Raw genomic sequence first — 12,618 nt, forward strand, 5'->3', positions numbered from 1 at the left:
CCGCCCCATGGCTGCCCTGCCTGCCACAACTCTGGTCCTTTAAGGAAAAAAGAACAAAAACTGATCCTGCCAGCAGGGAGTGATTCCTGCTACCTGATTCTGTGTGAGGGGCTCTTCCATGAGCCCCCCAAAGCCCTGAGGTTGCTGCAGGAGTAGTGAGTCCCAGCATTTGTTTGTTTTTTTTCTTAAAGGGCCCAAGCCGCAGTGGGTGGAGCAGCCATGGGGGGGCATTGGGGGGCTCATGCGGAGCCCCACATGCAGCGTGGGACAGTGGGGGGCAGCAGGGATTGCCCCCCCTACCGGCAGCACCTGGTGAGTGGGGCTTTTCTTTAAAACACCAGGAGAGGGGACAGGTTGGGAAACCATGGGGGGGACTGAGGGAGCAGGCAGGGGATGGCTGGCAGGGGTCCCCCCATGGCTTCTCCTCCCTGCTGCAGCCACTGGGGACTGCCTGAATCATCAAAGCTCTCTGAATCTTCTCCAAAGATTGAAAGAGCTTTGAATTGATTCGGACCTTTTAATTGGTCCCCTGATTCGATTTGGATTCAAAGATTCAGCCACTGAATCGGGCTGAATCTCATTCGAAATGAATCGCCACCCGAAGCTTTGCACAGCCCTAACACTTTATTCTAAAGTGCATTATTGATATTTTAAAGCTGTGGTTGAATTTGTTGCTTGAATACCTTGTTTCTGCTTTTCAGTTCTCATCCAGTTGTGGGTACTAACCCAAAGTATTGCATAACTAGATGATCACTTAAGGTTGATTCTAGCTCTATTTTTTTTTCTATTTGTTCTTGTAAACTCTATCTAATTATGATAGCTTGCAATTTCTAGTCATTCAAAATTTCCAAGAAGCTTGCACTTGGCACTATTGTATCCAAGTTTTCTTCCCATTTAGTGACCAAATGTAGTATCATATTTTCTTGACTATAAGATGACCCTGAACATAAGACCATGCCCCCCTCCCTCCAATAACTACATTCTTTGTATGGAATATCTATAAATTTGTTAGACTTTTCCAGGTATAAAATCTAATTATTGGAGGTTTGCCTTGAATATTTCCCCTCCCCTGCTACATGAGGGGAAATTAAATCAAGTAGGCTCAGGTTGCCTCTTGCCTATTGCTGTCCAGCTTTTTCCACCTGTTGCCCCTTTCCCTCCACCCCTTTATGGTTAGACCCTGCACACCCTGAGGACATAGAAATGAGGGGCAAAGTTGAAAGCACTGACTGAAATAAACATGCCTATAGTAATTTGCATAGACTTCGTTTGTGCAGCATTGATGCATTTTACCTTTTCTGAAACTGCTGCAAGTTTTAGCATGGATAATCTTTACACTTCTAAGCAGCACTTTTCTAACTACTTATGTAGAGTATAAAGTATGCATGATATTAGTCCAGAGCCAAAAGGCTCATGACTTACAATTCATTGGGCTGGGCCCCAGCAGAGTCAACAGCATTTCAAGCCATGGTGACCCATAGCTCAGCACTGCTCAGTATGTATGTGTACTCCAGATACCCCTCCCCACAAAAGATCTATGCTTTACTGGAACTGGGTGTTCTTGTCATGAATCTTGGGATCTTTCAAAAAATTAATATGCAGATGAGGCACAGGGCAACCTCATGAAGGGTAAGGGTAATCATGTAACAGGCTGAGAAAGGGGGTGACACAGATTTGGTGAACTGTTTGGGGCCTGATTTGGTGACATCTGCCAAACACTGAGGGGTGGTAAAGAAACAGGAATCATTGGAAATAGGAAAGGTGCAGCTCAGCTGTGGGAGTGAAGAGGAAGTTGAAATGCATGCAATGTAGTGACTCACCATGACTTGAAAGAGTCAGCATTGATGGGGCTGCATGCAGTGGACATTACCATGTATCTTATTCAGATGGGGTACACAAACCTCTTGTGATAAATTCCCATCAGCACGTTTTCACATTATGAGCCATGTTTTGTAGTCATGCTTAGTGTTAGCTATATTTAGTCAACTTCATAGTTGGTTTCCAGTACAGAGCACATACTGCTTTTGGCATCAGGTTAATGATATACAATATACGGGAAACCCTCGTAGTTCATGGGTTTGGCATTCACAGTTTCAGATATTTACAAAAGCTGAACCCACATTTTAAATACACTCTAAACACTTCCAGGAGCTCTGTGCTTGCTGCCGCCATGCCCCCCTAACCCCATCCCCCAGCTGCTGGGGGCACTGTATTCATGTACGTGATTGCAGTGCCTTATTTGCAGATTTCACCATTCACGGGGGATATGAGAATGTATCTCCCAAGGATCACCTGTATTTAACAAATTTTCCTTGTGTGTGAATGTAAAACAAGGAGCCTTTTTCCCCCATGCTGATTGGAGAAAAATGTTTTATTTAAGTAAATACTATATAATCTTTTTTATTGGAGCTATACATAAGAGATAATACTGCCTTCTTCATGGTCTGGGCATTAAATGATAGCAACTGGTATGTTGTATTTTTTTTTTTTACCTTAATGAAGGGACATTTTTTAGCTGAAGTTGACATTCTGCTCCTGCTGTAATAACTGGTAAATATATTAATACACAAAATAATACTTTCTTTGTCAGGTAGAACTTGTCAATTTGTAATATGCCAGAGAAAAAAGCAATGCTTAGCACATTTAAAGGCATACATACTACACTGTTCCTTCTGGAGGCACATAAAATAGCACTGGAACAACAAGCAGGGATCGTACATAATGTACAACCTTAGTCTTGCCAAACTAAAGGAGTCAGATTTCTTGTACCTAGTCCCCCAAACTCCCCCAATCACAGGAAGACCAGAATAAAATGTTCAAAAAGGTTGGTGTTTACCAAAATGAAGAGTAGCACCTTATTTAAACCATGTTCTCTATTATCTAACCAGTTTTAAAAAGTCATTTATAATAAAGGGGCTTTTATATTAATCAGCAAAATAATTATATAAATTCAGGTAGCTTGCAAACTCCTCCCTCATATATACATATACATATATATTTGACTTCTTACACTCATTTTTATTCTAACAGTTTCCAGAAGTCATAATGAGCTATTTGGAACACAACCTAATAGAGTTTGAATGTCCTGAGAAGATTCACTCTTTTTAGAGATTATGGGTTGAAAATCTAGGCCAGATACTATGTTTTAATTAAAAAGAATTACATTCCTTAATTTAGAAGCAAAATACAACTTAACCTTAAATGACATTGTTGCTTTGTATTTCTAGTTTTCTACTCAAACTATAGTTACAGAAAAAAGAATAATATTTTCCATTCAGCTACCTGACACACTAAAATAAATTTGATTGATGGGGTCTTGTAAATATTTAGAGTTTTTATAAAACAGTTTCTTCTACATTTCATCCTGTTTTGTTTCCTACCTGCTGGACTTTCATGTGTGTAGCATAAAAGTATTTTTAATACTCAAACATTACTCAAAGATAGTCACCTATTTGGTAAAATACTTATGCTAACTCAATACTTCTTGCTGAAGGTGGTCACCAGTTCCCATCTCTCTTTCCACTTAACTTGATGTGCATGGAGGGAGAGAGAGTACTTGTTAAAACTTAAATGTTAACTCTTCTTTAAGTATTCAACATGCAAGGTTTTAAATTCCTTATCACGTGCCACTTCAGGACCTGGGTCTGTCCAGGCTGGGGCCAACAATGAGCTGACTGTTAGACCTGATGGGTTCAGGGGCTTCTCCCTTGGGAGTTGAAACCCTGTGAATGGCAGTGGCGGTGGGGCTGTGTGGGATCAGAGGCTCATGGTCAGGGGTTATAAGGGCTTCTCCCAGTGGGGACTTTAAATCATGATACCCACCGGGAGCTTCTTATATCCTGCAATCATGCCAAAAGTTGCTGTGTGGGGGGTTTAAAGTCCCCAGTAAGGGATGCCCTTCAGCTCCCCACACCCATACTCTCTAATCCCCTGGTCCTCTGTTATGTATTGCGGTAGGATCATTGAACAGGAATTGTATGGCATATACCTAAAGATGAACTTTGTCCCAGAGAGCTTATGAGATATAGAAAAGAAAACAACCAACAGGACAGTGGTATGCTAATGCTAAGTGGTATAAACTACTATTTGCAACTCTTGCCAGAAATCAGGGGATATGAAATGTTGGGGACCTGTTTTGAGAATTCCAGTATTCCCTTGTATGCACATTTTAATATATACTGTATTTACTCAAATCCAAAGAAATATTCATGCCACGATTAGTATTTGAATTTTTACCTTGGATACCTTGCAAATTTCATAGTTTAGTTTTAATATGCAAGGACTGTGTTTCTTGAAAGACCCTTAGGATTCCCTTTGGTGAGGTAACATATCTGATACCTTTTCCTCTTAACATTTCTCTTGTGGAATTGAGGCACTTTTCTGCCATTGTAAAACGGGGGGGAATGGTAGCCTTCTCATATTTGAGTAAGTTTCCTGAAAAATAAGCTGGTCAATAGGACAGTAGAAAAATACTTCCATAGCTACCAAATGGGGACTTTCTAAAAGATGTATTCAGCTTTTTTTATTAGAACCTGTGAATTTTAATAAATATTCAATAACATTACAATAACTTGAGAAATGGTGTCTTGTCAAATATTTCCCTTTGTTGTTTCTTCAAGAAAATAGAAGTATGATATTTTCATATTCAATAAAAAATGTAGGCCTTCAGGATTTTGATGTTCGTGTCTTCTTCCTTATAAAATGAAATTAACAACATAAGAATCAAATCAGAAAATGTTACTTAGAGAAATCAGGGGGACTTTAACTCCCATGCTCTATTGCATGGCTACAAGCTGTATCCCTGAATGCTCTATTGCAGAGGTTCCCAAAGCTTTTATGCCACAGCTTGGCAAACTCTGGCCCAGCATTCACAGCTGTCCACAGCTGGAATTTCCAGCTAGAAGACAGGTAAGAATACCCCCACCCTCCAGGCAGAGGGGTGGGCCAACCCCTGCGCTGCCATGGGCTCTGTGAAAGGAGCCGCAGCCTCTCCACCCAGCTCTGGGGGGCTGTGGTTTGCCAGTCCATGGCTACTTCCCGCCCAGCAGCTGATCCACGGCAGCCCGGCACAGGCCCTAACCCGGGGATTGAGAACCCCTGCTCTATTGGTAGCTTTCATCAGTTAACAGTGACTACAAAATAATTACTGAAGTTTTGGGTGAAATGGTGGCTTGAGATCAAAGGGAGTTCTGCCATTGGATTCAATAAACTCAAAACTTTACCTCTGATCATTCTACAGTACTTTTAATGTTAGTTAATAGGAATCTCATAATTAGCTAAACTGCAAGAACCAGTGGAAAACTTAAGGACTAGAAGAGACCTTAAGTGATCATCTAGTCCATATCTTTGAGCGAGACTGGAATAAGTATATCCAGAGCATCCCTAGTATGCATGTGTCTAACCTGCTCCTAAAACTACCAATGAAAGTGATTGTGTAATGTCCTGGGTGCAGTCCATTTCAGTGTTTCATTATACGTATAGATTAGGAAAGACTTCCCAATCATATCTTCTTTGCTGCAAATTAAGTTAATTTTTTGGCCTCTCCCCCATAGATGTAATGAAAATAGATTTCTGCCCTCTTTATAACAACATTTACAAACTGGAGGACCTCTCCCATGCCCCTCACTTCTTCCCACATCCCCCGAGTCTTCCCTTTGCTGGATTAGACAAACCTGATTCTTTCAACCTTTCCTCATAGGTCATGTTTTCTAAACCCTATTTTTTTTTTATCTTCTGGACTCTTAAGTGATGTACCTCTTTATTAAAGTGTGGCTGCCCAAACTCAAAACAGTGCTCCAGTGCTAAGTAGAACAGATTAACTGCTTCCTGTGTCTTCCTGGACATCTTTAAGTCCAATTACTTTGCAAACCACCCAAGCTATCAGTATCCTAGGTACCTTTAAACAAGTACGATTAATTTTCAGAACTGCATTTCATGAAGCCTAAGTTCTTAAAATCGCATTGTTTCATTACTGTCCTACCCCCTTCCCTTCCTTTCCCTATCTCAATTCCTATTTGATAGCTGCTTTCTTAATAACTACTAGAATGTGAATCAGTACTTCCACTACTGAAAAGATTGGAGTCCTGACTTTCAGATACTTGGAAAATAATTCAGTTCTAGCATTTCTAGTAGTTCTTGAGATACTGACTGCTAAATCTGACTTTTGAAATCACCCATTGTTTTGGGGGGGGGAAGGAGAGTGTGGAATGCATAAGGGCATGGTGAATTCAGACAAATGGAAGTGCCCTCTTTCAAAAGTGTTATTGAATTTGAGTAATACAGAACACAATGGGAATGTTCTGACTGCAAATGCACTACTGTCCTCAATTCTCTATAGTATTTGTCCTAAAATTAGTAAATACTCATCTTTTGGCATGAATTATGCAGTAAATACTGTATTTGTTCCTCTTCAGGATGCTTCAAATACTTAAAAATCATTAGATGAGCTAATAACTGAGGTGTCTCAAGTAGCTGTTCTGTACTTCTTGGTTACGCACACAATATAGTATCCTGTTCAGAGTATGTAGTCAACATTTTATAATTTCGGCTCCTAAAGTAAAAAAAAATATATATATATATGTTTCTTTATTAAAGCCTATCTAGCCTTGTATGCAAGGAAATCTGTGACACAGTATAAATAATGTAAGCGTGTAGGGCAATGAATCCCACAATAAGACCCGTATTTAGCATATGCTAATTCAAGACTTAATGTGATGTTTCCATAAGGTTTGTTGACTATTAAATTTATAGTTGCCTTCAGTAGTTTCAGGGATAGGAAAAAAAATGTTTAATTAATGGAAGAAAAAGCAGCATCTGAAAGAGTGTGATTTTGCTTTTTTTAACCATGTAACTTGTCGCTCATTTTTCTCCTATGCACCACTGTCATCCTTTACATTCATAGGAAGTTGAGTCCACAGCACTGCAGCAGCTTTCTTCATTGCAATTCTTAGTGGTAGTGGCCATTAATCAAGTTATGCTGGTTTAGGGCTGCAATGTCAATATACTTCTCTTCAGTCTTCATTGTTGTCAGTGGATTGCAAAATCATGAGACAGCAGTTTCCTACTAAAAGTGAATAGCTCTGTCATTTAAATCTTTAAAAAGGTTTAATTTCTAATAACTTCATAACAATGTATGTGAGCCATTGTTTGCTATTTTACTTATTTACAGCATATGTATAAAATATTTCATAATATGCAAAAATTATAGATTTAGATACAAAGTATACTGATATATATAATGCAATATACTTTTTGTGGTTTGAAGGGTTTTACGGTCATGAATTAGAACCAAATTATTTGTGAGTGGGGAAACCCAGTGTGTGTGTGTGTGTGTGTGTGTGTGTACAGTGTATACTCATACAGATGTAAAATGAGAATGTGTATATGTAAAACCCTTAAAAGGAGTTGCTACCAGCTTCCTGTATGAAACAATGATGCATTTTTAATTGTAATATCACATAATTTCCCCCTTTGTTGAAATTGTTATTGACAGTATACATCACAGAGAATACTATTAAAAAAACCACAACAACCCAAAGCCCTTTTGTTATATTATGTACATTTTACTATACTCGGGGAAACATGCTAATAACAGATTTATTTTCTTGAAACTTGCATATTTAATTATATTTTTGAGCTATAAACAAAATTGTGTGTGTGTGTATCTATGTATGTTTCTTTTAAATTAAATGCATCGGATAGAGAAAGGTGAAACAATTTGTTAGAGCATGGCTGGGGACAAAGCCACATTCATATTGGCTGTTGTGCCTGTGAGATGACATCCATAAGCTCCCAACAGTGTAAAGTTTGAACATGGTTCATTACGCTAAGTATACAACTGCTGCAATATTAAATGTGTGTGCTTTGGGGAGAGAGAAGTTCTGGATCCGCTTAATGGCTCCCCTAACCTTCAGTTTTGGATGGAGGAGGAAGGGAACATCATCTGAATGTGCTAGCCATTTGCCCTCACTAACTGACATGTGGAATGTAATACTTGCTCCTGTTCAGCATAGCCCACCAGGAAATCATAGTACTAGAAGCATGTGGGTAGGTCACTCAACAGGCAAGAACGTTACCCAAGAGAAAATTTCAGTTAATGGTGATGCCAAAGAGCGCATATTGTGAGGTTCTTTGTAAAGTGGGTTCTGTAACAGGAGCTCCTAACCCTGTTAATGAGTAGAGAATAGAGAAGTGGACAGGCCATTTTTAAGGCCAAGTTTGCTGTGCTCAGAAGGGGCTAAGCCAGGGCAGAATAAGAGGGTCTGTCTGGCCCAGATAGTACCAGAGAAAGGAGCTCCCTGAGGACAACTACAAGCACAAACAACAAACTGTGAGGAAGCCCAGAAGGGCTGGAGCTGGAGGTAGCCAGAGGGTAAGGCCTAGAGAAAAGGCATCTTGGCATTATTTGGAACTTGGGGTTTTGTTTATTCTGAGTAAGTCCCCTGGCTTGGAGGTGGGGTGGGGATGGCATGAGGACAGCATGGGATGACTGAATAGGAGAGATGAGAGGTGCAGACAGGAGAACAGCTCCCTGCTGTAATGCATAATGCTTTGGAGGGAGTGTTAGGAGTTCCAATGATGCCCTGGACCAAGCAGAAGTTCACTGTTCATAGAATCATAGAAGTAGGATTGGAAGGGACCTTGTAGATCTTCAAGTCTGACCCCCTGCCTGGGCAGGAGAAAAAAACTGGGCTTAAATGATCCCAGCTAGGTAAGCATCAAGTATCCTCTTAAAGACCCCCAGGGTAGAAGCCAGCACCACTTCTCTTGGAAGTTGGTTCCAGATCCTAGCTGCCCTGACTGTTGAGTTCACAGGGGTGGGGAGGTTGGGTAATCCAGCTGCTGGCTACAAACCTGCAGCTAGTTTACCCTAACAACAGTCTCTTCTCTCTCCCAGCCTGGGTACTGTTTTCAGAATGAGGTGGAAAGGGAACTCATTCTAAAGGTTCCCCAGCCAGTGTTGGAGAGTGTGGTGGGGGGTCCAATCTACCTAACCCACCCTCCAGCATTGGCTGAAAAAACCCCAAACCAAACTCTCTCTGCTCCCTTTCCCCCCTCCCATTCTAAAAACAACTCTGAGGCTGGGAGGCAGGTTACTAAACACAAGTTACTGAAGGCAGGGAGGCAGGTTACTAGATGCAAGTTACTGAAGATGCCATATTAAAATATTTCTTCAGAACTTTCATGAAATGAGGGGTCAGATTTTTGTGGGATCAAGCCCTTTTAAAGCACTCTGCAGTCATGCACTTGTGTTTGGTCACAGCTGTAGAATGTTTTCAGGGGCCAGACTGGTAAAAATTGTCACTTCTGTTTGCACCTTGGGTGGCTGTTGGGGGCACTCAGGTAGAGCATTTGGTGTACTGGTTTACAGGGTTGTGAAATATTAAGCCCTAAGAAATGCCTAGAGGGGGTCAGTAGCCCTTGTGAGCTGAGTTAGGTTGAGAAGTCTGAACTGATTTATGCATACCAAGGCCTGGAAACTGGTTGAGGCTTAGTAAATGAGACTGAGCAGAGCTTATTACTCAAGTCCTTGGACCAGACAGAAACTAGAGGTGAGCTCAGGGAACCTTACAAGCTAGAGAGATTGAGCAGACCACTGCATCCCAGGAGACAAGGAAGTGATTGTGTGGAATTCATCATCAGGCAGTGATCTTGCCTGGGCCAGACCTGAGTTGGCCTGGTGATCCAAATTGTGCAGAAAGGCACCAGAGTTGTCACTCAGGAAGCTGACCGTCAGTTCTGACAAATTACTTTATCAGATGAAAGCATGCCAGGTGAGAGGTGGCTGCTACTAGGAGGCTGGAGTGAAATGCAGGCAAGAGCCAACTACCAGGCAGGTGTCACTCTGGGTGCATATATGCATGTGCCTTACTGCAGAGTTCACTAATTAGGTCTGCAGTAAAGCATCACTGTCTGCATGCAAACCAGTATTAGAACAGTAAATTAACTAACTCCACCATGAGATCATATTGTCAGAGATGGTATTATCCTGTGATAGAGTAATTTACTCCACTCAAGCACACATGTTGATGGCGACTGGGGCTGGCAGGGCCATGAGGGTGCTAAAGTATGGGGGCTGCCTGATGCCTCAACCCACACTGCAGCACCCTTGTGCCCCAGGCAGCCCCCTACTGGCTAACACAGCCACTCAGAGCCTGATGCTGACCCCTCAACTCCCTGCCTGGCCAGTGCTGCTTTGCCCTGGCTCAGTGTGCTGCAGTCCAGGATGCACATACCCAGGCGTAGCTGACTTCAGTGTCAGTTGTTCTGGAGTTCATTGCATTGAACTAATAGCATATGTAGATGCACTCACTATGTGTTAGAATGTGGCATAGGGAGATTATATACAAAACAATAGGTTTGGTCACTACTATAGAAAATACAGAAGTTATTGGGGACAAGGATCAAGGAGAAGATATGTTTTTGGCTGATGTTGGAGGGAACTAGGAACTAAGAGCCCAGCTGGGAATGGGAAGGAAATAATGAAGCTAACTGCTTGTGCTTTCTGGTGGTAGGTATCCTGTTCAGATAGTTATAAACTGAGGACAAGCTGAGGATCTTTTAACATCCCTTAATACTCATTCAAGAAGAGGTTGATTACATGTCAGTGAAAGACTGGGAACAATTTTGTAGGAGTGGGGCTGATGACCTCTCTTCCACCCAAGTACATGAGAACATGGTGAGGAAATTAAGAGTTGTGTCCTACATTTCTGGGATAAAAGTATGCAACTTTATCAAGATGAATGTATAGAGAAGCAGTTGTGAGGTAAAGTCCTTGTGGGAAGAGTATGTGGGGGTAGAAGACAGCATATATAAACTTGACTGGAATAACAGAGACTTGGTGGGATAGCGTGCATGACTGAAGCACTGTCATGGATAGGTATAAAACAGTTCAGGAAGAACAGGCAGGAGGGAAGAGGAGGAGGAGTTGCACTTTTATATAAAAGAGCTGCAGTCTGAAACTGGAGATAGGCCTATTGAAAAATCTCTAGGTTAGGGTCCAAGCAACAAGAGTGATGTCATGGTGGGAGTCTGCTATAGGCCACCAGAACAGGAGAATGAGGTGAATGAACTTTCTTCAATCAGCTAGTGAAAATTTCTTGATCACAGGTTCTGATTCTCATGGGGAGACTTCAATCCCCATAGCATCTATTGGGAGAGCAATACAGAAGTGCGCAGGCAATCTACAAAGTTTTTGGAGAGTTGGGGGCAGCTTCCTCATGCAAGTGTTGGAGAGGCCAGCTAGGTGCTGTGTTCTTGATCTGCTGCTCACAAAACAGGGAAGAATTGGTGGGGAATGTAGTGGGCAGCAGCAACCGTAAGACAATTGAGTTCAGGATCCTGAGGAGGGAAGCAGAGCAGCAGGTTAAGTACCCTGGACTTCAGAAAAAACAGACTTTAACTCACTCAGGGAACTGAGAGGTATGATCCCCTAGAAGGCCAGTCTGAGAGGGAGGGATGTCCAGGAGGGCTGGTTGTACTTTAAGGAAACCTTACTGAGTGCACAGGAACAAACAGTCCCAATGTACAGGAAGACTACCAGGTATAGCAGAAGACCAGTTTGGTTTAACAGGGAGCTCTTGAGTGAGCTAACACACAAGAAGGAAGCTTACAAGAAGTGGAAACTGGACAAATGGCTAGGAAGAAGTATAGGGAGTATTTCTCAGGCATGGAGGGATGAAATCAGGGAGGCCAAAGAGCAATTAAATGTGCAGCTGACAAGGGATGCGAAGGGTAAGAAGAAGGGTTTCTACAAGTATATCAGCAACAAGAGGAAGATCAGGGAAAATGAAGAAGGTAGGCAACTTAGTGACAAATGATGTGAAAAAGGCTGAAGTACTTAATGCCTTCTTTAAGTCAGTCTTCACAGCAAGGTCAGCTCTTACACTACTGCACCAGGTAGCACAGTTCGGGGAGGAGGTGAGCAGCCAACAGTGACCAAAGAACAGATTAGGGACTGTTTAGAAAGCTGGGCATGTACAAGTCCATGGGGCTGGACATGATGCACCCAAAGGTGCTGAAGGTGTTGGCTGGTGTGATTGCAGAGGCACTGGCCATTATCTTTAAAAATGTGTGGCAATGGGGGGGGGGCGGGGGTATCCTGGACTATTGGGGGAAAAAAAAAAAAAAGAGGCAAATGTGGTGCACATCCTTAAGAAAGGGAAGAAGCAGGATCCAGGGAACTACAGTCCTGGGGGGGGGGAAATCATGGTACAGGTCCTAGAAGAATCCATTTCCAAGCACTTGGAGGAGAAGGTGATTGGGAACAGTCAGCATGGATTCACAAAGGGCAAATCATACCTGACCAACCTTCTTGCCTTCTCCGATGAGAGGACTGGCTCTCTAGATGCAGGGAGAGCAATGGAAATGATATACCTTGACTTTAGCAAGGCTTTTGATACAGTCTCCTACAACATTCTTGCAAGTAAACTAAGGAAGTATGGGTTGGATAAATGGACTGTAAGGTTTTCATAGACATCAGGGCTGGAAGTGACCTCGGGAGATCATCAAGTCCAGCCCCCTGGCTCAAAGGGCAGGAAGTCAGCTGGGGTCATAGGATCCCAGCAAGATAAGCATCCAATTTACTCTTGAAGGTGTTCAATGTAGGTGCTTGAACCA

The 12,618-nt window shown here is 42.1% G+C and overlaps 1 long non-coding RNA gene across 1 annotated transcript in view; it reads right to left on the reverse strand.

Moving 5' to 3' along the window:
• Positions 1 to 12,575: 12,575 nt before the first annotated feature.
• Positions 12,576 to 12,618, reverse strand: part of LOC109321632 — a 17,171-nt gene continuing 17,128 nt past the window's right edge. Inside the window, exon 3 of the long non-coding RNA XR_002104117.1 lies at positions 12,576 to 12,586. This is a non-coding gene — a long non-coding RNA (uncharacterized LOC109321632). The remainder of the gene's footprint in view (positions 12,587 to 12,618) is intronic.

Source organism: Crocodylus porosus, unplaced genomic scaffold (genome assembly GCF_001723895.1).
Source record: "Crocodylus porosus isolate Cpor-Errol unplaced genomic scaffold, CroPor_comp1, whole genome shotgun sequence".
Lineage (NCBI taxonomy): Eukaryota > Metazoa > Chordata > Crocodylia > Crocodylidae > Crocodylus > Crocodylus porosus.